General features: G+C 37.5%; 1 long non-coding RNA gene and 1 pseudogene across 1 annotated transcript in view; one reads left to right on the top strand and one right to left on the bottom strand.

Annotated features, from left to right (window-relative positions):
• The window catches only part of LOC123574072 (uncharacterized), a 49,930-nt gene that overhangs the window by 5,629 nt on the left and 21,561 nt on the right, over window positions 1-22,740 (bottom strand). The gene's annotated exons all lie outside the window — the stretch shown is intronic.
• Window positions 17,079-18,562, top strand: LOC102115272 (tropomyosin-like; annotated as a pseudogene).

The following is a 22,740-nucleotide window of genomic DNA, read 5'->3' as shown; positions in this document are numbered from 1 at the left end:
AATTCTGTAAGTACTTTTTATTAGGTTTTAATTTTACAATTTAACAGTAGTCAAACACAAAAGTCTTAATAATGCTTCTAGAACAAACCACATACTTAAAGAATGTTCAAGTACACACTAAAGAATAGTGTGTACTTTAATAGAGGCCGAGGTGGGCGGATCACGAGGTCAGGAGATCAAGACCATCCTGACTAACATGGTGAAACCCCGTCTCCATCAAAAAAATACAAAAAATTAGCCAGGCGTGGTGGCAGGTGCCTGTAGTCCCAGCTACTCGGGAGGCTGAGGCAGGAGAATGGCGTGAAGCCCGGAGGCGGAGCTTACAGTGAGCCGAGATCGCGCCACTGCACTCCAGCCTGGGCGACAGAGCCAGACTCTGTCTCAAAAAAAAAAAAAGAAGAAGAATAGAATTGAGAAGGAGAAAGAGGAAGTGCTAAAGACTAACTTTCAACACTAAGTGATTCCAAATTACTTTTTCTTTAACATTTGTATGTATAATTTTGATAAACAAATGGAAACAAAAAATGCAGATTATGATTATGTCTGAAAGGAAAGATTATAGGTGATTTTTAATTTTCACCTTCATACTTTCATATTTTTTATATTTTTCATGTTCTCTCTCTGGGATACCTACTTCTCTTCAGAGGAAGAATAAATCTTAAAGAGGACTTTCACAGCCAGCAATATTGTTAACCACATATCTGGAGTACAGATCAAGTATAGACCACTGAAAATTATAGAAAAAATATAGGATTTTTTAAAAACACATGTAAAGCTTCAAGGCTAAGAATGTTTTAAAAGAGAAAAAATAGATAAGACACTGAGCAAGAAGAGAATAAGTTAGGGTTGAATAAGTGGTGACTTTACTAACAAGCATTCTAATTTCTAAAGGAAGCTTATTAAAATATTGATTAACTTAAAGCATGACATTAAATATGCCTGTTAAACTTTTACATTTTACTCCAAGCTCTAAAAAAAGGAGAGTGCCCATTTTCATAGCGGGTTTTACATAGTTTTAGTATCATCTCAGGATATGATAGAACTATCATTGCATATTGATGAGGAAATTATGTATTATACACTAAATGGTACTCAGACAATTGGTTGATCAGATGAAAAAAAAAGAATGAAACTGAATATCTCCCATACATCACAAAAACCAATTTCATGCAAACAGAAGCCACAACGAGATATTACTAAACACACATTCAAATGCCTAAAATTAATGACTATCAATACCAAGTGTGGGAGAGAATGTGAAGAAACTAGAATTCTCATACATGGCTGGTGGGAATACAAAATAGGACTACTTTTGAAACATTTTGGTAGTTTTTTATGAAGTTAAATATTAACTTATTATTCCTAGCTATTTTTCCAAGATATATAAACATATGTCCATACAACTTGAATACAAATATTCATGACCACTTTTTCCAAAATAATTTTTACAAAACTGGAAACAATTTATTAACAGGTAAATAAATGCACAAATTGTGGACTATCCCACAATAGAATGGAATGAGACTTGGCAAATAGAAAGTAAGAAGAAAACAACTACTGCTACATACAACAACATGGATAAATCTCAATTACGTTATGCTGAGTGAAAGAAGCCAGATGCAAAATAATACGTACTGTAGGGTTCCGTTTATACGAAATTCTTAGAAAAGACAAAACAAATCTCTGGTTATTCAACAGATAAGTTGTTGGCCGAGGCCAGGTGACTTGGGAGCAACAGACTGTAAAGGGAGCTTTTTGAGGTGATGCAAATATTCGACCTCTTGCTTGTGGTAGTGGTTATGAGTGTATGCATTTGTCAAAACCCAAAGTATACACTTTAAATGGGTATATATTTTATTACATGTGAATCAAAAACCTCAGTAAAATGTGTGTATACATATATAATTTTATATATAGGTACATGTATGATACTTATGTACAATAAAAACTTAAATGTTAAAGCCTTAAACATCTTCTAGAAAAAAAAATCAGAGAATAGTTCTCTGTTTTCTGCATAAAGGGTAAGTTTTTAAACAAATCATAGGAGCGAAAATTATAAATTAAGTCAAATAGATCTTACTACATTAAAATTGTGAACTTCTTCAGTGATACATCAGGAAAAGTGATAGTAAAAATCATAACCAGGGAAAAGATATGAAACACAAAATGATAAAGGATTAGTATCCACAATATTTTTAAAACTCCTATGAATCAAAAAAGAAAACCCAATTGAGAAATGATAAGGTAAAAGTAAACAATTTACTTAAATGTAAATAAATGTAACTGACCAACAAACATAAAAATACATGAAAAGATGCTAAAGGTCATTAAGTATAGTCAAATTCAAACCATAACTTGATACCATTTCACACCCACCAGATCTATAAAAATTAAAATGTCTGACAAAGTTAGGGATAACACAGTAAGACTTTTATTTACTACTGGTAGAACTCTAAATTGGAACAGGTACTTATAAAACTACTTAGCATTACCTGCTATAGTTGAATATATTCATATCCTGTGACTTAGCAATTCTACCCAAGACTAAAATATTGCAAATAATTAATAGCAACATAGTTAATTTGGTTGTATTAAGTTCCTTTAGAAAAGTAGTTCTCGAAGTTTTGCATGCATCATCATCCCCTGGAAGGATTTATTGAAACACAGATCCCTGGGCCCATCCCAGTTTCTGATCCGACAGCTCTGGGATGGTACCCTAAGACTGGCATTTCTAACAAGATCCTTGGTGATGCTAATGCTACTGAAAGATGAAAGAAGAGCCACACTTTAAGATCTACAGCTCTAGAGTAATGAGTAATGTGCTGTCCCAAACATAAAAGTGTAGTTAAAAAAAAAAATCTTCTTTTGCTTAAGAGATCTGCTCTGAAACTTCAAGGAGACATATTGTTGCTGAGAAACAAACACAAAACAGAAAAAACAATAAAATAAGTTTATGCCAAAAAGGAGCGTGCCTCAAAGTAATTGACAGCCACTTTGATTTTAAGTCACAATAGATGATACAGGTTGAGTTATTTGCTTTTTAGTCCTAGAATCTGAAAATAGACACTAATATTTTATCAACTGCAACAAATTAATCAATCATTTTCTAATTGGAGACTTTTCTGCCATTATTTCTAGTTTCTCAATAATCTGTACACTGCTTTTTATAGAATAGTGAGAAAATTATGCAAGAGATCTAATTATACCTATTTTTCAGGAGGCAAGATGGGTAAACCATGAACTTAAACAGCAAGAAATGAACATCTAATTTTAATTTACTTTCTCTCAATCTCAAGAAAAAGAAGAAAATTCCAGTTACAATTTGCATTTGAAAATCCAGTACAGACTAACAAACTCTAAACAATTCATTTCAAACATAATTGTTTTTGCAATTCCCAAAGATATTTCTCCTGGGACTTTCCATGATAGCTTTAAAATCATAAAATTATATAAAAATTGTTCCAGGCATATAATGTTTGACCAGATTTTTCATTTTATATTATGGCATCATCAAGCGATTGCATTAGAACCTAATACCATCTATTACTAATAAAAGCAAGAATAATTTTATCAAAAATAGGAAACTTAATAGATATGAGCTTTTCATGTGTCTCAATGCAAACAAATTTATATGAAATGCTAGTAACTAGTCAATTTAAAATTACTGTAATAATTATCAGCTATAGCTAATTTCCACTAAAAAGATAAAATTATATGAGGTTCTATGAACAAATAGTAATTGCAATAATAGTTAATAGTGTCATAACTGAGAAAATGATTTCATGCTATTAAATCAATGAGGAAAGAGATAAGCCTGAATAAAAATATGAGAGTTGGTAAATACTGAATAAGAAGGAGGCAAAATCTTACAAAGAAATTCAAGGAATTGTTTAGCCAAGGACATTTCTGCATGGACTTAACAATGATACCGGTGAGTAAAATCCCATCATCGAAAGTCAAGATATGCCCCATACTGCATAACCCAGAATGGGCTGATTCACTGCTCTAAAGATGAAGTTTTTGTACTGTAAAATAGGAACAGTCGAGTAGGCTTTTTCATCCAAAATTTTATGTACTCCACAAAGATGTCTAGGAGGAAAGAGAAAGCCAAACTCCATCCCTGGTCTACTTAGACGGCCTTGTCTCCTACATCCAAGCAGAAGGGCTACCTTTTGCTATTTCACACAAAGGCACCATATATACTAGTGACAGCCCTGTTAATAAAACCTATCCCACCCTGTTGTTTTAAAAATTTTAAAAAGAGTGGATTGATGGTTACCAAAGCCTGGGAAGGAAAGGAGGAGTGGGGAATGAAGAGAAGTTGGTTAATGGATACAAAAATACTATTAGATAGAAGGAATAAGTTCTAATATTTGATATTAGGGAGATTATAATTAATAATAATTTATTGTATATTTCAAAATAGCTAGAAGAAAAGAATGAATGTTCCCAGCACAAATAAAAGATACAGGTTTCAGGTGATGAATATCTCAATTACCCTGATATGATCACTACACATTATAAACATGTATCGAAATATCACATGTACCTTGAATATATGTGCAACTATTATATAGTGATAAATATCAAGTCCGAACATGATCAAACTTCCAAAATACTAAAGGAGGTAAAGTACGGCAAACATTTAGTGTAGTGACTAGCACACAGAAAGCACTTAATAAAGGTTAGCTATTATTGAAATGTCAGCTTTCATTAAGATCTAAGGATCAGCTCTATAAAAATATCATTATGGACAGAAGAATTTTTAAGATAGTCAGTTGAAGAAATGTCAATCTATCTGGGAACATCTTGACTTTCTGAATTATTGTGGTATGGGTTGCATGACTGCATACATTGGTGAAAGCTTAACTTGCATCCTTAACCTTGGTGAATGTTACTATAAATTATACCTCAATGAAACTGATTTTTTTAAATAAAACAAATCTGTTGGAGTTTTCCTGGGATTTTTTGTGCCTTACAAAAAGATAAAAGAACCTAAAATCTATCCCTTTTGTAACTCTGACAGATCTTCTGTTTCCTACCTTGATCATGTTCACTCGCATTAGGATTTAGCTTATGGATAATTGGCAGCCATTTTGTGATCAGGAGGTAAGAAACCTAGAGAGGGAACAGCGGGATTATAGAGAGAAGGGAGAAGGGAAAAAGATATAAAGTACCTGGGTTGTACTGCAATACTGAGCTGTCAAAGCAACCTTCCTGTACTTTCGTTAATCCAACAGGCAATGCTGTTAGATTTGAGCATTCTGTGACTCAATTCTGAAAGCAAAACATTTTTACAAGTACCAAACTCAGGGAAATTTTCCACTTACAGTATTACTTAGGGAATATCAGATACTACAATGGACACAGACTTCAACTATATAAGGGCAGATGTTTGCTGCGCTGTGTTCCTAGTGTCCCTCCCTCTTCTGGAAACAACACACTTTGAGGAAATTTGTTTCTCTCCCACTGGATTCATGCCCTGGCCCTTAACACTTATGCCTAGTGTTACAGTATTGGAACACTAAGAATGTGGGAGTTATTTACATCCTACTGTTTTAAGGTCATCACCAAGGTCTGATTGCAAAAAATTCAAAAACTTGCCACCTCAGGCATAAATGGGTTATACTGTGTGTAAATTTAACATTCTAATAAAGTTTTTTTTATTATTCAGGAGCTTTGTCCAATCGATTGATCATTTGTTTGTTTTTACTGAAAATAAGTAAATAGTTCATTGTAGCCCCTCAGTGATAAATAAGAGTTTTTCACTATTTGAAGAAATAAAAGGAACTTTCCTGCATCATTTCCCCAAAACTATGGCAGAAGTTGGCTCCCTATTATGTCTAACAAGAGTTGTCTCCCCCCGAACTTTCCAGCACTTTACCAGCTATGAACTTGTCTGTGTGCAGAGTCCTGTGTTTGAGTGCTGATACTGCTGTGACACCTAATGATTAAAATTTAAGATGTTTGAGATTTTTATACTCATGTCTAAATATACAGACAGAAATTGCTATAAACAACTGCCTATTCACCTTTCCACTTACCTCAGATTCTTCCTATCATCAGAATCTATCTCGAGCCTCCTTTGTAATGGAGTTGTCTCAAACTACGACAATGCATAATGATTTTCCCTGTTCTTCAACCATACAGTATAGATATAAGCTGTAAACATTTGCATTTTGGCAATTTTATATATAACTTTTTCACATTTATTGTAGGTTCAGTGGTACACGTGCAGGTTTGTTATATGGGTAAATTGTATGTCATGGTGTTTTGGTGTACAGATTATTGTATCACCCAGGTAATAATTATAGTACCCAGTACCCAGTAGGTAGGTTTTTGATCCTCACTCTCCTTCCACCCTCCACCTCCAAGTAGACTATGGTGTCTGTTGTTCCTTTCTTTGGGTCCATGTGGATTCAAGGTTTAGCTGCCACTTATAACTGAGAATATGCAGTATTTGGTTTTCCGTTCCTATGTTTGTTCACTTAGGATAATGGCCACCAGCTCCATTGATGTTGCTAGAAAAAAAAAAATGATCTTTTTTCTTTTTTATGGCTACATAGTATTCCACGGTGTATATGTACCACACTTTCTTTATCCAGTCTACTACTGATGGACATTTAGGTTAATTCCATATCTTTGCTATTGTAAATAGTGTTGTGATGAACATACATAGGCATGTGTCTTTATAGTAGAACGATTAATATTCCTTTGGGTACATACCCAATAGTGGGATTGCTGGGTCAAGTGGTAATTCTGTTTTGAGTTCTTTGAAAAATCATTAAACTGCTTGCCACAGTGACTGAACTAAATTACATTCCCAGAAGCAGTGTATAAGCATTACTTTCTCTCTACAACATCAACAGTATCTGTTACTTTTCAACTTTGTAATAAGAACCATTCCGACTGTTATGAGATATTATAGTATATCGTGGTTTCCATTTGCATTTTTCTAATAATTAGTGATGTTGATCATTCTTCCATATGCTTGTTGGGTGCATGTATGTCTTCCTTCTAAAATTGTCTGTTCATGTCCTTTGACCACTTTTTAAGGGAGTTGGTTTTTCTGCTTGTTAATTTAAGTTCCTTATAGATTCCAGATACTGCATAGTATGCAAATATTTTCTCCTATTCTGTAGCTCGTCTGTTTACTCTGTTGATAGTGTCTTTCGCTATGAAGAATCGCTTTCATTTAATTAGGTCCCATTTGTCAAGTTTTCTTTTTCTTGCAATGGTTTTTGGCAGCTTCTTCATGAAATCTTTGCCAGGTCCTATGTCCAGAATGTTATTTCCCAGGTAACCTTGAAGGGTTTTTATAATTTTAGGTTTTGAATTCAAGTCTTTAATCCATCTTGAGTTTATTTTTGCATATGGTATAGGGAAGCGTGTGTGTCAGTGGGGCCTACTCTACTGGAGCTCTTTGATGGTTAGGCACAGTCTACCAGCAAAGGAGCTATGATGTGGCCCAACTGGGCACCTGGGGCTGCACCACAAACAAGCTCAGCCAGGCTGGGGCCCTGAGAGAGGCCAGCAGAGTTTGGAATAGCCTGATCTCACAGGCAAGATCACCCTGCTCTGTTCCGGTCTAACAGCTCCCTTAAGGCTAATGTCTCCTAGGAAAGCACGATGAATCTGAGGAATGGGCGTTCCTGGCCATGCTCCATTGCAGAAATTCCTGTACCAAACCCTCAGGGCTCCACAGAGGCTGGAGTCCTGCCCTTACTACCTCTAAGAAGCTCTCCCTTCCAGCTCAAGTGTCCATGGGAGTGTTGGGGTCTCCGGCTGCCAGGATTCCAGAGATCCATGGTGAGAGCATGTCACTGCTTGCCTGTTCAACTTACCCTTTCCCCAAGAGTCACTGGGCCTGGAATGAGTCCCTGTGCATGGCATAGTAGCCCTGTGCAGGGTTCCCAGCTTCCTCCCTCTTCAGCCAAGCATCTGTGTCCTCCCTTTATCCACTCTCAGTGCCTTCCCTCCAATGATCTTCTTGGAGTATGCCAGTCTTCCTGATGCCCTGCTCCCTCAGGGGCAGATGCTTCTCCTGGCTACATCTAGTTGGCCATCTTTATTCAGTCTTAAAAAGGACAATTTTATATTTAATTTTATTCTCAAATAAGATTCCACACCACCAAACACTGCATAAAATGCTAGGCATATAGTAGGTATTTGTAAACACTTGTCTTTGAATCTAACACTTTTTATCATCTATCTTGGAAGTGGGTAACATGGTAAACACAGAATGTTAAACTTATGTTGAGTGCTTAAATTAAAACATTGGATACTAAATTAATAAAACTAAAATCTTTTTTGTTGTTTGCTTTTTGGTTTTTGTTTGGTTTTTGGTGCGTTTTTTGTTTTTTGTTTGTTTGTTTGTTTGTTTGAGATGGAGTCTCACTCTGTCGCCCAGGCTGGATGAAGTACAGTGGCATGATCTCGGCTCATTGCAACCTCTGCCTCCTGGGTTCAAGCCATTCTCCTACCTCAGCCTTCCCAGTAGCTGGGATTACAGGCACATGCCACCATGCCAGGCTAATTTTTGTATTTTTTAGTAAAGACAGGGTTTCGCCATGTTGGCCAGGCTGGCCTCAAACTCCTGACCTCAAGTGATCTGCCCTTCTCAGCCTCCCAAAGTGCTGGGACTACAAGCATGAGCCACCATGCCCAGCCTAAAATTTTTATTTTAAAATTAATATATCACATCTTATAATCAACAGAATTCAAAACTTATAAAACAGTTATCATCGAAGTAAGCCAATGGGTTTCTCCAAGGCCTGTAACTAACATTAAATATGAATCTTTGTACATTTTAACTATTCAAAGGATTTAAAAAGTGTAATTTCTCATATTTGCTTCAAGAACTGCATGAGACAGATATTAGCGTACCCTGTGACATGAGAATATACTGAAGCCACATGAATAATAACTGGGCTGTCCAAAATCTCAGCTCCCTACCTGTCTCTCTAGAGACAGAGCTGTGGAAATAGGATTATTCCATCACTCTAAGGAAGGTCATGTCTTCAGTAAAACACAAGTGACACAAAACTATTGGCTGCTAATAAGTTGAAATTAATCTATGGCTTAGACTGTATGATCCCTTAGATAATTTCAATTCTTAAAACCTACACCATTCTTTATCATAAAATATGATTAAAATGAATGTGTGAATAGAAATAGAAAATAGAAGAGCAATTCTATATACTCAAGGTGACAATAATGAAAAATTCAAAAGTAAAGTCACAAATTTCTACATTGATAATCCTGTTATTAATTAAAGTGGCAAAAGTTTAATGTTAAAGCACATATATGCCTACAAGCATTACTGATGAAAACTGTGAAACGGGTGATGTGTTACAATATAAATATCTACTATCCTTCTCATCTGGAATGATTATTGTTCAAAAATAAAACTAACTGAAATAACTATAAAGATAACAAAATGCCTATATTAAGTTTTAACTCTCTCCTTAAATTCTATCCTTACTTCATCCTCCTCAATAGATTATCCTATATCTAATCTATTTTCTTTCCACTAGTCCTAAAACAAAGAACTACGACTCTTTTTTTTTTTTTTTTTGACAGAGTCTTACTCTTTCACCCAATGTGGAGTGCAGTGAGTGGCACGACCTCAGCTCACTGCAACCTCCGCCTCCCGGGTTCAAGCGATTCTCCTGTCTCAGTCTCCCAGGTAGCTGAGACTACAGGCGTGTGCCACCACGCCTGACTGATTTTTGTATTTTTAGTAGAGATGGTGTTTCACCATGTTGGTCAGGCTGGTCTCAGACTCCTGACCTCAGGTGATCCACCTGCCGCGGCCTCCCAAAGTACTGGGATTACAGGTGTGAGCCACCATGCCCAACCCCCACTCTTCTTCTCTAAGAAGAGACTTAAGATTGTATTTACTCTCTGTCTCTCTACTGGAAACTTTTCCTACGCCTAAATTTGTCTCCTACTCCTAATCTACCTACCCTGAGGTCCCATCACTCTCAAGTCTTCTTTGACTTTCTGTCTGTCTGCCTCCCTCCCTCTCTCCGACATTCAAGATCTTGAAAGAGTAGCTCATACTTAGTTCCTTCCCTTAGATTACTCACTCACTCTTATTCCACAGTAATCTGTTCAAACTACCATGCCCATGTCTTTCTTTGATGATTCCTAATGGCCACTTCACCAAAAAATTCTAGAGCTATTTTTCAGTTTTCATTCTTCTAATTCCCTATGTAACCATTCACAATCTTGTCAGTTTATCTTCCAGAACTCCCTTTTCCCATAGGACCATTATTTTCCTAGGTGTCTGATCTAACTCAGGTCCTCTTGCTGCTCCTTCACTAAATGTCAGTTTCCCCGCAGCAGTACCTTGACCCTCCTCTCTACTCTTTGTATTTCTCTACCTACCCCCTTGGTGTTCCTGGTATGTTAATCCAGTCTCATTACATTAAATATCATCATTATGTAGAAGGCTCCCTGATACATACCTCATCTCTCTCCTCAGCCCAGATCTTCCCTCCAAATTCTAGTCTCTTTCACGGCCTATCACCCTTTCACTCACACATTAGAGGTGTTCATGGTTCTGGTTAACGGTGCTGCTGTGAAACAGCTTCCTCTCCTTTGCTTCCCATTTATACTTAGATTTAGAATCCACTCCTCTACTTTATTCCCAAGACAGCCTAATTCAGATCATCACTATTTCAGGGAGGCAGTGCAGCACAGACATTAATAATGTAGGAACTGCACTCAGAATGCCCAGGCTCCGTATCTTCAGACTAACAGAGCAGGGGAAAGCAGTGATGAGGAACCCACAGGAACAGAAAGAACAATATTCATGGCCAATTTCTTGAAGCTTAGAACAGACCAAGGGCAAGATGATCAGTAGAGTCAATTCTTACTAAAATAGGAGATGACAAAAGACACTAAGAAAAGTGTTTTAGTGATTACTGTTCTCATCAATGCAAAGGAAAAACAATGGAGAAGAGATGGAAGAGGGGACCCCCTATTCCTCTATTGTTTGAGGCTCAGAATGAAGACCATTTTTATTGCCTTTTTCATTAGCACTCATGGTATTTGCATTGCACCATAATTTCTCTCCCTAGAACCTAGCCCATACATAACAAGAATTCAAACATCTGTTGAATGAACATTAACCAACAACAACTATTTATTAAGCGCCTATCAAGTAACTATGCACAGAGAAGCTCAATTCACATACATTAGAAATTATTGAATCCTAGTTAGATTAGGAAAATGAGACTCCAATGGTTTTAATATTCTTTCCAGTGCCCCACAATGTGCAAAGGATTGGGTCAGAAGTAAAACTCAATTCTATCCAACCTGAAAGTTTCTACTCTTTTTCCCTGTGTCATTCTTCGCCTATACTAAAAAGGCATTTTGAGAAGTCCTCCCAAGACTTGCCCAGGCTCTAATGCTTGCATGAAATTTCTTCATGAAAAGTAAATCTATAAAATCTGTAAAAGTAAAGTTATTGACTCGGGAGAGAGTGAAATTTAAGCTCTTTTTATTCATTTCATTAGTACAAAGGAACTGAAAAGGCGTTGTAAAGTCAATGAGTAAAAACAGGGTGGGAAAATGGTGAGAAACTGGGAGCATCTAAGATTCCTAACTCAACATACTTTACCATTTTGCTCATGGCCAGCTCTGAGTTATCATTTCCAACTATCCTAGACATAAGACTTATCTGAAAGAGCCAGCAGTCTTCATTAAATATAGATGAACAGGAAAGAGAAGATGTGAGAATGGAATACCTAAATTCTACTTGCTCTAGGCAAAAACTTGGAGAAAAACAATGTAAGACCAATTTTTTCCTTTGACCTGTGACATAATTCTCCACGCATGCATTTTGGCTCCTAAGAATTTATGATCAATATGTTGAAATTTATCATTTTAAGTAGCTAAGGTGAATTCTTCAAACCAATCATCTCCTTCAACTACAATACTTCATGCAGAAAATAAAACTAAACTAAAGCATAGTGGTTATCTTTGGTCTAAAGCCCCATAATGTATTAACTATGCATTTGAGCAAGTAATTTATTCTCTCTATATCTCAGTTTTCTTCTCTGTAAAATATTGGTAATGATAGGACTCTTGTTGTAATCAAATGATTTGTTAAATGTAGTGATAGAAAGTGTCTGGCATATGCTAAGTACTGAAATGTTAATTATCATTATTCCCCCTCTAGAAATTTCCATGAGGGCAGAGATGTTAGTCTTTTTTATATATTGCTATCTGCCTTTGAGCCTATAAAGTGTCTATCATATAGGAGGTATCAACAAATCAGTCAATGAGTGAATTTTAATAAATAAAACATCTTTTGCCTGAGATCTCTAACACTGTAAGCAAAAATGAAGTTGCCTTTGTAGTTAGCTAGTCAGCCAAATGCTTCTACTCTCACTCTACCAGATTACTAAGTACTCCTTTAAAGTCCTCTGGGGTAACAATTCTCTGTTTTCATAATGAGAAGTGTTGAAGGCACTTTGGGCCCACCTCCTCATTCACCCTCTTGGTGCTTAATATCTCCCATCTGTTCAAGTTGATCGCATCAGTTAGTCTCTAGGGAAAGAAAACACCATTTTCATTTGGGGTTCTGACTTTTATGAGGGAATGCTGGAGGTACTAAAATAATATTAATTAATGAAGATGAAGCCATCATCATTACTTGCTTATTGATCCCTCTATCCCTAACTGGCCAGGTGTTTGATGGGCATTCGCTTCACGGCTCAAACCCCCACTGTCGGGAAACTCTTACAATGAATGCAAATGGGACTTTACCTGCCTCGTGGGGTAATGCGGCAAGCAATTAACAAATGTTCATAAAGTACTTGGAAAGAGATAATGGCACTATATAAATGTTATAGATTATTGCATCATGAAGCTTAAAATTATAATCAACTCTAAGATGGATGAATTGGAAAGGTAACAAAAACTTTCTCAAAGAGAGCCTCCTTTCAGAGGAGTATCAAAAGGGGCTGAATTTGCTGTGGCTTATAAATCAATAGCAGACCCTTTACCCACACCCCTCAAGAAATAGGAATAATAAGTAGCTGCATGGTTGTGACTGAACAGACGGGAAAATGAATATTGACAAAATATAAATAAAATCACCCCCAATCCAGAATTAAACCAGAGATACCATTTGAGATACCTGGCTTGGAACTGGGTTACAATTTGAGTGTGCCACAAAGACTGTTTTTATGCAAGTCACAGACAGAACAACATAGAAGCCAGTGTGCGCATCAGTGCAGAGTATGCACACTAGTGCTGACTGCTCCCAAATGTATACCTCTAATCTCAACCACTCATTCCCAGCATCCTGCTTATCGTCTCCATTTTGTTAATAATGAGCACCTCAAAATCAGTATGTCCAAAATCAAGCTCCTGATCTTTCCCCTAAAAGACCCCCCAATCCTCTTTTTCTCTGTAAATAGCAACTCTATCCTTCCATTTGCTCCAGCCTACAACCTTGGACCCATTGTTAACCCTTCTGTATATCTTACATCCTTCATCCAAACTGGCAGTAAAACGTGTTGGCTTTATTTTCAAAATGTATCCAAAATCAGACTTCTCACCACTTTTACTGCTACTACTCTGATCCAACCCACCATCTCCTCTTGCCTGGATTATTGAAATAGTCTCCAATTGGTCTCTCTACTTCTTCCTTTCCTCTCTTTTAGTGTATTTGTAGAAAATCAAATCGTGACATTCTAAGGTTCACAATCCTGAAATGGTTTTCCACTTCACTCTGACCAAAACCCAAAGAGTCTTTCTAAGGGCTGATAAGAACCTACATGATCTCACCCTTCATCTCTGAGCCCATCACCTACAATTCCTCCTTCCTCTTCCCACCCTCTGCCCACACTGGCCTCCCTACTGGCCCTAGACGGAATCAGGCATGCATTTGCCTCAGGGCCTTTGCACTTGCTGTTCCTAACTTCCCTAGACATTCACATTGGCTTGCTGTCTGGCCCCCTTCTCATCTATCCTTACAAGTGGCCAACTCAGGAAGAACTTCCCAAGCTTATCTTTTTCCTCTGTAAAATTGCAGGCCTCACTTCCACCCTGATTGTCCTCTTATCCCTTCTCTGCAATCTTTTTTTTGAGTACTTATCACCATGAGACATTACTTGTTTATACATTTACTTTATCCCCCCGTTATTTGAATATACTCTACAAGCGGGCAATCATTTTTGCCAGTTTCTTTTTGTTGTTGTTCACCGCTATTTCTCCACACCCTAGACCAGTGTGTGACATATAACAAACACTGAATAAATATTTGTTTTGTTTTGTTTTGGTTTGGTTTGGTTTTTTTGCCATTGTACTGGTCCTTGAAATCCCAAGTGCCAGAATTATTGCATTAATCATCTGTGCGAAAGAACCTCACAGCACCATCAAGTAAAGATACTGGAGGCCAGGAGTGGTGGCTCACGCCTGTAATCCCAGCACTTTGGGAGGCCGAGGCAGGCAGATCACGAGGTCAGGAGATCGAGACCATCCTGGCTAACACGGCGAAACTCCATCTCTATGAAAAATACAAAGAATTAGCCAGGTGTGGTGGTGGGGGGCTGCAGTCCCAGCTACTCGGGAGGCTGAGGCAGAAGAATGGCATGAACTCAGGAGGTGGAACTTGCAGTAAGCCGAGATGGTGCCACTACACTCCAGCCTGGGCAACAGAGCAAGACCCTGTCTCGGGAAAAAAAAAAAAAAAAAAATACCAGAAATGTGGTCGACCCACTCTCAGACACCTGAATATAAAACTTCTGGGCATGAAGATATTAAAGAGTAAAATTGGAATCTGGTTTTTTCCCATAGTTATTAATATTGAATACTGCCCCTCCAGTCATAAAATGCAAGGCTGGCTTTTACTCGTGGATCAGGCTAGAGGGGAAGAAATCAAACCAAGCTGCACATTTCATACTCTGGCACCATCCCTTGGATATAAGAGACAGTTTTGTTGAACAGCTAAAACAATGTTTTTAATGTGTAAATTCCAAAAGAAAATTAAAACTGGCAGCTACTTGATGTTTAGGAAAGAAAAAAACCTCCTGTTCAGCAATCATTAAGATCTAGAGCTGTGGTAATTCCCTCTAATAAAATAATTTATGATTTTCTTGGAGTTGAAAAAAGGATGGTGCACCTGAGCCTCCAATTTATAAAAAATGCATTTCAGGCTCTCTTTTTTTTAACTGCATCTTTATTTCAGTTTTACAGTTCCTCTGTCAAAGTAAATAATAATAGAAAGTCCTTTGCAAGAAGGCAAAGGCCACAGAAGGAGGAAAGACAGATACGCTAAATTGAAAAGAGAAAGGGGTGAACTTCTGGAATCATCTTGGAGAGCTCTCCAGTGCGACACAGTGGCCTTCCCTGACCACCCAACCTGAAGGGTTCCCCCAGCATCTCCCAATCATTCCATTTTAATTGTTGACAGATAACTCGCCTGTTTCTTCCTATGCAAATTTGCTGAATGAATAAATGCATTTAATATTTGAAGTTTTTTTCTCTTGTACTATACATACGCAAGTAGGAGGTATGATTTCAACTCCTGCCAATTAATGAATTAATCTGAACAGCTAAGAAGATTTGAGAGAAACACATGTTTTTGTAAGGTCTAAGTTCTCCACCTAAAAATTAGTGCCATATAAAAGAGAGTCCTTTTAAGTATAAGCTCATCCCTGCTGCCCTCCCCAGCTCCCAGCACAATAAATGAAATGTACATTTCTGTTGGCTCCTATTTGCTGGTGACATTTAGTTTTAATTCAAACCAGTCTTCATAAATTCTGGTACTCTGCACAACATCTTAAATGGCTCTATTCTTTATTCACAATCATCCCTCTCACTCCCAGAATTGTAGTAAATAGATCTTCTAAAGGGGAAATAAAACTATTTCAACAACAGGCCTATTTCAGCAGTTTTTCAAAAGGTATTTTTTTCATTCCCTTGGTGAGAGTTTTCGTTTTATGCTTGGAAAGTTGTGTTATATATACATGTATTTTAGTCCAAATGGATGTGGCGTTTTTGTGGTTGTTATTGTTGATTTCAGCTTTTCTATTTTCCACTTCAGTATGTTTGCAAAAGCAAAACTTCATATTTCTCTTATTCCTCCATTTGTGAGTCTCCGTTATTGAACCCATGTTGTCTTTTAAAGAAAGAATACTCAAGATACTCTGATTTATATTTTCCCCAAAGGAAAAAAATCAAACTTATAGATCAGAATATTTATAGCACATAATAATCTCAAATAAGCTTTCATTTTTCTACACAACTTTTTAGGAGTGACTTACATGCATAAAACCCTTTTCTAACTTTTTCTTCTTATACACTGTAAAAATCAACCCGGAGTCCTCAGAATTATAATCTAGCCAGAGACAATTCCATGCTATCTCTACAACACCAGGAGGGATTACTATAAGTGGGGGTGAAGGGAATACTTCAGGAGCAGGGTTCTTTTTCTCCTATAATCAACAGCTTCAGTACCACCAATCCCTCTCTCTAGCCCAAAGCCCCACAGTAACTCTAAGCCTTCAGAGTATTAAAACTTAGGGTTTAAACTGATCCTAAGGAAATAGTCAGAACTGTACACAAAATGTGTATACAAAAAGGTTTATCACATTATTCTATTATACTAGCAAAAATATATACAAACATGTACCCATATTAAAGGAAAAATAAAAAAGACTGGAATGAATGAAATAAAACCATTTAACACGATGATGAATCTGAATGGAGGAATTAGCAATTTTCCTTGTTTTCTTCTTTTTACTTTGTATTTCTAACTTTGTGCAATCACATTGTATCACATTAAAAATCAATTTTAAAATATTTAAGAAAAAATTTTAACAACGCAAAACAGTTATCTAATTAAAACTATTTTCTTTTTAAAACGTTGTGTCTGATCAGATTAGAAAGAATAAGGTGTCAGCCTGAGAGATATTGAGAGTTCCCGTATCATGTGGTGAAAAACACGTCCCCAAAAGGCCAACTACCAACAAGTCTGTGGATTAAAAAAAAAAAAAAAAAGGAGGAGGAGGAAAAAGAGGAAGAATGCTTCTCCAAGGCTGGAGAACTTACCTTTTTATAACCTTCACCCATTGTTTTGTTTTGTTTGTTTTTCCTTTCTTCTTAGAAGTCTATGGAGTATGTGTGATTTCTGACCGATTACGTTAATGGTCAGCATGATGAATGACTATTTTTAAAGCCAAATCTTTCTACAGATGAGCATCAACTCAAAGTTTTTTTACAAGCATTAAAACAATCTCGGTCCCAGGCCGGGCGCAGTGGCTCACTCATGCCTGTAACCTCAACATTTTCGAAGGCAGAGGCAGGCGGATCACAAAGTCAGGAGATCGAGACCATCCTGGCCAACACGGTGAAATCCCGTCTCTACTAAAAATCCAAAAATTAGCCAGGAGTGGTGGCGGGCACCTGTAGTCCCAGATACTCCAGAGTCTGAGGCAGGAGAATCGCTTGAACCCGGGAGGCGGAGGTTGCAGTGAGCCGAGATCGCGCCACTGCACTCCAGCCTGGGTGACAGAGCGAGACTCCATCTCAAAAAAATAAATAAATAAAAAATAAAAAAATAAAATAAATCTCAGTCCAGATCGGATAAAAATAAATCTCGCCTGCCACCCGTGCGCCGAGTCCACGCAGCCAGCCCGATGCACCCAGTCCTCACCGCCTGCCCGCCGGCCAGGGACGCCATCAGGAAGATGCAGATGCTAAAGCTGGACAAAAAGAACGCCATCGACCACCCGGAGCGGGCCGAAGCCAACAAGCAGCAAGCCGAGGACTACTGCAAGCAGCTGGAGGGGCAGCGGAAAAAGCTGAAGAGGACAGAGGCGAAAAGTATTCTCAATCCGTGAAGTAGGCCCAGGAGAAACTGGAGCAGGCTGGGAAGGCCACCGACGCTGAGGCGGATATGGCCTCCCTTAACCGCCACATTCAACAGGAAGAGGAGGAGCCGGACCGGGCCCAGGAGCGCTGTCTGCAGCCCTGCAAAAGCTAGAGGAGACCGAGGAGAAGGCAGCCGATGAGAGTGAGAGAGGAATGAAGGTCATAAAAACCCGGCCATGAAAGGCAAGGAGCAGATGGAGTCGGAGGAGGTGCAGCTGAAGGAGGCCAAGCTCATCGCTGAGGATTCAGACGGCAAATACAAGGAAGTGGCTGGGAAACCGCTGATCCTGGAGGGAGACCTGGAGCGCTCAGAAGAGAGAGCTGAGGTGGCCGAGAGCCGAGCCAGACAGTTGGAGGAGAAACTTGAAACCATGGACCAGACCCTCAAGTCCCTGATGGCCTCAGAGGAGGAGTCTTCCACCAAAGAAGATAAATATGAAGAGGAGATGAAACTGCTGGAGGAGAAGCTGAAGGAGGCTGAGACCAGAGCAGAGTTTGTCAAAAGGTCTGTGGCAAAGTTGGAGAAAACCACCGATGACCTAGAAGAGACGTTGGCCAGTGCCAAGGAGGAGAACGTGGAGATTCATCAGATCTTGGACCAGACCCTGCTGGAACTCAGCAACCTGTGAGGGCCGGTGTCCTGCCCGCAGCCAAGCTATAGTTGCGGCCCCAACCGAATAAAACTGTCAAAACTGACGTTACCAGCCAAACAACAACTCACCTCATGCTCTTTTTCCCTTATGTTTACTTATTCTTTACTAAAAACATGGATCAATTCTACTACCTAACACATTAACTGCGTTCAGTTTTGTTTCTTTTCAATCCTTATCCACAGACATGTCTATCTGATGTAGTTGTAAAGAGGTTAAAAGATTTTGCATTTTACTCTCTATTTAATTTTATAGATGAGACTCTTATTTTAAACAATTGTGTTTTAATTCAAAGAAAAAAGTAATTCTATGAGGTTTTGACTAGAGATAGCTTTCCACCAAAATATAAACCCTAAAAGCAAATACAGCTATAAAAATTAATTACACCAAATTGCTTGAGCAAGGTAAACAGCAAACCCAAGGCCAAGTGTTAAAACTTGAGAGAGTCAATTATCAAGCTATCTAGTAAAAGCCTCCAAAAAATCGATAATCCTCCAGCCTGACTTTTATGATGACATTAGAAATAGCATTTAACTTTTTTATATAAAGAACAATCTCATGGAAAGCTGGTCTATGCTAATCTTTTAAACCTATTACCAACATTTTATGCATCATAATCCTAGCTAAACCAGAATACATACATATATATGTGTGTATATATATATATATTTAGGTTCGCGCAACAACAGCACTTTCTAAAAGGGTCCCTGCCAGGCAATAACACCATTCGTTTACTAAATATTGCCTGGGGACCCAGCCATGCATGACTCATTAACACAGATGGAAGTTTCACATTATATCCCAGGTCCGTGGAACAAATGGAGTGACCCCGTTATTACTTCTTCTCCTTTCATATCTATTTAATGTGGTTTGTAAAGAGAATTTGATCTGCTCTGCTTTACTCCACTGCCAGATGCCATTAGATTCATGTTTTTAGTTTGTTTCTCCTTTGAACCCAAGTATCATTTATCCTCATGAGTATACAGGTAGAGAAAAAATCCCACCTTAAGCCATTATCTTAAAAATAGTTCGTGAACAACCTCCTGTTATTTCTTAATAATTTTTTGGTGAAATTGCAAGTAAAGAAAATTGGATACTCAGAAAAGTTGTTACATAGCCTATAAATTTGTACCCTGATAATACCAAACGTTGCATATTCTCACAAAACAGAGGACAGTTATTTTATAACAGAGTAGTCTATCAATTTTCTTTTTCTAGTGTTACTATTTTCTAGTATTACTATTACTCATTCAAATAATAAAGTCAACTTAAGGCTATGTAAACAATTGAGTAAGAGACACTTGTTTCTAAACCTCTTACAACATGATGAAATAAATTACAGCCTATCCAACCAAGAGATTATATCAAAGCCGTTGACTATGATGACATAGGTCTCTATTTATTGTCCAGGATGGATACTTACAACATATGACCAATTAAAAAATAAACAACAGGTCAGTATGATATGTAATCCAATTTTGTGCCTCTCTGTGTGTGTTAGAATGCAGCACCAAGGAACAAAGAATACACACCAAAGCTTATCAGTGGTTAGCTATAGGTGGGAAGACTGCAAGTGACACATTACCTTCTTTTCACCTGTTCATGTTTTCTGCAACCACCAAGATAAGTCCTGCTAAAAAACTTGGGGAAAATGTTATAAAGAGAGAGGGAGAATGATTGAAAACTTCAGAGACAGGTAAGCCAGCTTATCCTTCGCTTTGATATTAGACATGTAAGTGCTACTTTACATAAATGATAAATTCATTGATTTGGGTTAAGAGTCAAGAATCTAACAATCATTTTGCAACTACCAGGATACAGACAGTTAAACCTTAGAAAACCAGAGTCTTTGCCATTCTTTGTCCTGTGGTGCAGACTAGTTCAATTTCCTTACCCACATGTCCTCCATTAATTGCCTTTTCAATGGATTACTAATAAGTTTTTGATGTTAAGCAAACATCAATGCTCCTATTAAAGTGAGACCAAACACTGTGACTATTTGTTTAATAACACAGTCTGAATGAAGGACGAAGTTCAATTAGCACTGGAGCTGATACAGGCTTCATTAGGAAGGAGAGGCAATTAACAAGTGGAAGGCTGCAGGAGGCACCGATGTGCACATCATGCAGCAAGCGGAAAAGGACAAGCAGCACAGAGTTTCTTTGAAAAAACTGTAACCTGAAGACTTCAGACAGAAAGAAGGATCATTAGCACAAAATTAAGCACCCTAATAGGGTGATCCTTATCCAACTAGCTCCAGAAGAAATATGAGGCCAAATCACATAATCTAACTAAACTGCAGGGTGTCAGGACAATTGGAAGGAACAGGAATTATCTAGCAGGTAGAACTTCACTTAGCACAAGGTTTGGTTCACAGACACTGTTCCATGGATGCTACTAAGCACTATTTTTGGAGTCAGAGGACCCACCTGTACCATTAACTAGCTGTGTGAGCTTGAATGAGTCAACCAACCTCTACAGTAGTCTGTTTCCTTTTTTGTAGAAAATTAGGGGAATAAACAAATAAGCTCTCCTAGTTCCAAAGGTCCATAATTTTTTTACTCTAATTACTCATTCTTATCCTAGTTATCCAGGAAATCATGGAAATCATAAATCGCTTTGTCATCAACAGTAATCATATGATTTTCTCAAATGGAATGTGGTAAGGGTGAACAAAAATGCCATAATATTTTAAAGATACATATGGACAAAAGTTTTATTTCATGACTAAAACTCCAGGATTTCTCTGACTTGTTCTAATTTCAATATACATCCTCTATATTTTAAACCAATATGATAAGACAGATTTCTTTTTTAAATCTTTTCTTTACAATACTGAGTGTTTACAACATGGTGCCAGATATTTGGAAAGCAGTAAGTGTGGCTGAAGTATGAAGAGGGGATTCTTTCATCTATTAAATTGTTTAATGACAACTCAGTCACACCCCAAGGTCACTCTTGAAATCACAGCCTTGCAAAGTGGCCCACGAGAATCAGACCAGCTGCCTAGTGTCTCCATTTCTTCCAGAGCTCCCAGGAGAGAGAGAAAGCCAGCCAGCCTTCCACAGTAGAAACAGCAGACAGGAACACAGAAGCATTTTGAAGAGGAGCATGAGAATACTAAAATAAAATAGGCAAGGATATAAGACGGAGGACTGGAATAACGAAGGATTTGAAATAAGTAAGCAGTTTCACTTCTAGAAATTTATTCTCCAGAAATATTTATTCAGTTGGGTAAAGATATATTCATTCACTAAACACTCATTCAACAAATAAGATGTGATCGCATTTGAACAGAGACCTAAAAGAGAAATGAAGAAGTCAGTCAAGCAAATATGGGGGAAGAATGGGTCAAAGGATTGTAGGCAGTGGGAACAAATTCAAATATCTTAAGGAGAAATTGTGCTTATTATATTTAAGAAATAGCAGATATTTTAATGTGACTGGTGTAATGTCAATACACGGAAATGCAGTAGAAGTCAAGGTTGGAAAAGTAGTAGGATGCTGGCTCAGGGAGGGTCTTAAAGATCATGGCATGTACTTTGACTGTTAGTGACTTAGATGGAGAGTCTTTGAGTAGAGCAATTTTTATCTGATTGAGTTTTTAAAAGATCACTCTTGGCTGCTATTGGCAAGTAGAAAAACAAGTTACAAGGTAATGACAATAGTTCAGATAAGAAGTAATGGATTTGATGATAGTGAGAAGAGGTGATTAGAAATGACCAAAATGACCAATGTCTCTGCATATATTTAAAAATAGAATCAATGGGATATGCTGATGGATTTTATGTGGATATTAGAGAAAAAGAGGCATCAAGAGCAATATCAAGATTAAGCCTGAACTGGAGAAAAATGGAATTGACATTCACAGAGATGATAAAGTCTAGGATATTCATTTCCATAGTTTCCTATATTCCCATGAATATAATCTAAATGGCCATGAATAGTGGAATGACTACAGAAATGATGCTACATCCATACTATGGAACCAATAAAATTAAGGCAGAATCACACATCTTTTCATAGAAAGACATGCATGACATATAAATGAATCAGTCATGACTTACAGAAGAATATGTTTACTGTGATGTCATTAATATATATTTTATATCTATGTCTACATAATTAGAAATAATATTCAACAAACTTTTTTAAAAAATTAAGACAGAATCTCTCTATGTTGCCCAGACTGGTT

The sequence above is a fragment of the Macaca fascicularis genome, chromosome 6 (genome assembly GCF_037993035.2).
Source record: "Macaca fascicularis isolate 582-1 chromosome 6, T2T-MFA8v1.1".
Classification (NCBI taxonomy): domain Eukaryota; kingdom Metazoa; phylum Chordata; class Mammalia; order Primates; family Cercopithecidae; genus Macaca; species Macaca fascicularis.
The sequence above is the reverse complement of the archived record's forward strand: the minus strand, read 5'-3'. Positions and strand labels throughout refer to the sequence as shown.